This window comes from Penaeus monodon, chromosome 9 (genome assembly GCF_015228065.2).
Source record: "Penaeus monodon isolate SGIC_2016 chromosome 9, NSTDA_Pmon_1, whole genome shotgun sequence".
Lineage (NCBI taxonomy): Eukaryota > Metazoa > Arthropoda > Malacostraca > Decapoda > Penaeidae > Penaeus > Penaeus monodon.
Genome location: NC_051394.1, coordinates 13,036,839 through 13,040,854, shown reverse-complemented (window position 1 = coordinate 13,040,854; position 4,016 = coordinate 13,036,839).

Below are 4,016 nucleotides of genomic sequence, written 5' to 3'. Positions count from 1 at the left end.
AAATTACCACATAATCGCACACACAAATCGAAAAAATATACAGATCAGAACGACGATAAAATAAATACAAAGTTCGCCGAAAGAAACGAACCTCCTATGAAAACCATTATTGTCGATGTAATTTATCCCTACCTATTAGCTTTGAAAAATATAGAATGAAGATGATGACGACGACGGCGACGCCGATGATGATGAGGTGGATAACTCTGGTGACGGAAAAAACAGCTCTTCTCTGGCCGTTTGTAGAGGCGTTATTATTTTTGATGTTCATTTTGTCTGTTGCGATCGCTGTCGTCATGTGGTACTGGTAAACGTCATCGGGATCGACACGAAAGATACAATGTTGCCAGAGAGAGAAAGATCTATCCTATATTTCTGATAGATAGAGACGTACCAGACGGGAAGGCTTGCGCCAAGGAACGCTGATCTCAATATGGAGGAGTTTATACTGTTTACAATACTCTTAGAACAGTACGAGAATTTAAACCTCTAACCTGTAAAGACGATTTAGGATGGTATCATTATGTCTATCACATTTCAGGTTGTGTACTTCGTGACATTTTGTGGCCCGACAAAGAAAAGAAAAGAAGAAGAAGATATAAATAATGTTTGTTCGACTATGCTTACTATTCTAAAAATGATATCATCTCATGAAAAAAATCAGCTGTACATAGACTACGTTTACGAATTACGAAAAGGAGAATTCGATATAATACACAATGTTAATATTAGAGGCGATACGAAATGGATGATACAGAATGTTGACGATTTACTTGGAGATGTGCATATCGTAAAGAAATAGATTGAACGTTATCCAATAGGAAAGGCAATATAGTATAATTCGATATGGATTCCTCTCTGTTGATCATCCATACTTCAAGTTTACTTTTTTTTTCGGCAACACCTGTCTTCTCTCGAATCATTGAAACATTATTATGTTGTTGTTTTTTTGGAACTTGTGAATGACCTTCCTATTTTCAGCGACAACTGTTCTTCTCTGGTATTCTTTTATATTTCGACGAGGATTAATTTGCCTCTGTTGATAATTTGTACATCGATACTTTGTCAGCAGTAGCTGACATAATCCAGCTATTTTAATTGTATGGTAACGATGAGGAGAAATCGAAACAACACATATACATATGATCGATGCGAAAAACACAATCGAGTATAAAAACTATTATGCTACTAGCAACAATAAGAAGAATACGAATAAGAATAATAAGATTCTAGAATTACGACAACAGCAGGATAAATTGATGGGCTTAAAAATGGAACCGGCGCTTATAATATGGTTTATGGGAATAATCCCCTGTTTGTCAACATTATCGATGAGAAGGAAAAAGTATCTAACAGTGCTGTCGAGATAGTAGATTTGCCGACTATAAGTATGACTGCCCTAATGAGCTTTGCGAATAACTGCATGTTCTCAAATCGTTTTATCGGACAACTCGTGGTATTTAGAGATAGAATATCGGGTACGGTGATTGCAACCCTAAGAGATTCTAACTGTGTGATATCGGAAGACAGTTATCCGCTCGACAACACCGACGAATGCATTATACCCAGAAGAACACTAAATTGTGAAGATGAGATATTTTACAGGGATTCTTACTTCAGACTTGCTAGTAAAATACAAAAGGCAAACCGAGAGAGTTTTATTACGATTGTTCCAATTCGATCTCCGTCAGAGGAAGAAATGAAATCGTACATTAATTCTAGGTCGTTTGATGACGACGAGCAGGATGATGCTGATGATGATGATGATGATGATGTTGAGAAAGAAGAGAAAGAGACATGTAGAAAAGTTTGCAATGAAATATTTCCCAGAGACGATGAAAATAACGTAAACATTAAACATGATAGTAACAATTCAATAATAACAAATAGAAGAAGAAGAAGAAGACAAGAGAGAATAGGAATGTTGATTAACGAACCTCATTTTGTTACTTTCGATGAGATTGCTAGCTTTGGGTACAATAGAGAATGGGTTCTAAAATGTCACGGTTTACTTAAACGATTCGAGGGAATCGTTCTATTTGTTGCACAAGATATAATCAGGAGACTATTGGAAATTCTGCCTCAAAGAGAGGTCGGTTCCGCACGTCACGTTTGCTGTTGAATGATGGAGAATGTCACCCTATAAAACAAAAGGAGAGAAACACAAGAAAAGCGGTCAGGGATAACGGTACAATGTACGCAAGCAGGCACACTGCTACTGTTACTACGACTACGAATCTTGAAACTATAGAAAAGAGATGTCGCCTCGGCGTGTTGAGAAAATTTCTATTACGCATTCCGGCCTGCATCCTCAATCATTATCTGCTGAGCGTGTTGCGAATACCGTTAGTGTGCAGATTAGGAGCTAAAACGGTCTTTTATAATAAAACCGATCGGTCGGAAGCCGAAACGATAATGGTCCACGTGGCCGGTTATCTATGCGATTTGAGTATACCGCACAAACGACATTTAAGCGAGAGAAAGTTGACCCATCTCGATGCGAGCACCCTACTCTCGTCCGTCAACGAACGCGAAGCGGCAGACGGAAGACGTCGAATTGGCATTATACCTGGAACGACTTTAGAGAGAAAATAAAATGTGAGGCCCCCTCGTGATTAACCTGTACTCCTCCGACAACGACGTGCTTCACAAGTGGAACATGTGTGCAGCCACAGCGTGGCTCTGAGTGGAAATATCAAATTACCGCGTTATGTGACCGGCGTTCGATTCTATAGAACCATGATGAGAAATTTTTCGAAAACATGGATGCCGCCCTTCCCGTCCCGTGTTTGCACGGACCACAACAGTATCAGGCGCGTTACGAATTGACGGTTACTCACTGTACCGCACGATATGGATGCCGGTTATGCTTCTCATGATATGTGCGGTTCCGATTACAACGACGCCGGAATAACCTTCAACGAGTCGCTAGAGATAGTTTATCGAGAAATGTTTAAACTTTAAGAGGCTGGCATGTACTTGTCACAGAGGATGGAAAGACTTTGCCGCACTCGTCGCCGTCAACGACAATCCGTTATATCTGATAGGAGAGGAAAATACTACCGTATGTCGGTACTGCCATAAGATAATAATCAGACAATTTTGGGAAACCAAGATTTTTTTTGCTTCTATTGGCATGTCTGCTCATGAAAGAGCTGGATCCACATCTATTATTTAACGACGACTATAAAGCAAAATTGATAACGTTGAGAATGCTGCTGTTGCTACTACTGCTGATGCTGCTACTGCTGTTGCTGCTACTACTGATGATGAAGAAGATATACTCAGACATAGAAAAGTTGCAATCAATTGTATTTGTAATATAATGTGCAATATTATTACTCGGTAAGTTTAACAGTTGATTTACGGGAGGATTTATAATAACGAATCACTATTAGAATTGCTCGAATATGAAAATGCAAGAAATAAACGTGATCTAACAGACGGCACTATACCCGTAACTGTAGATTCGATGACAATACTTCTTATATCATCAAATTTGACAGAGCTAATGTAGCCACGTATACCGCCGGTGGAATAAGACATTGGCGTGATGATGAAAATGAGGACAATAGTATTAATCCTACTAATAACAAGAGCAATGATATCGGTGGTGATCGATGTTTCAAAAAGCCAAGGCGTATAACGATAGTAAAGCAAATATCTTAGACGTTACATGGTGTAATAAAAACTACAAGGTGTTATCCAGCGGTGAGATAAAGAATGAGGATTTTTGGAAATGCATGTTTGACACATCGTTAATGTTGTCATCGAACGCATCGTTACCATTGGAGAAACATGCGCAGATAGACGATGACACATTGTTTCGAAAGATAAACATTAGACAGTGTCTAGCAAAGAAGTCGTTCTCTGTTAACAACAACAATGTCATAAAGACAATTACGAACAGTCTGCTCAAGAATAAGAACAAGACAGATTCTATCTCTTCTATATCTGGTATAACGGCAGTTAATCGTTTTATCGATCTCATTTTAACAATATATCTCTATATAATC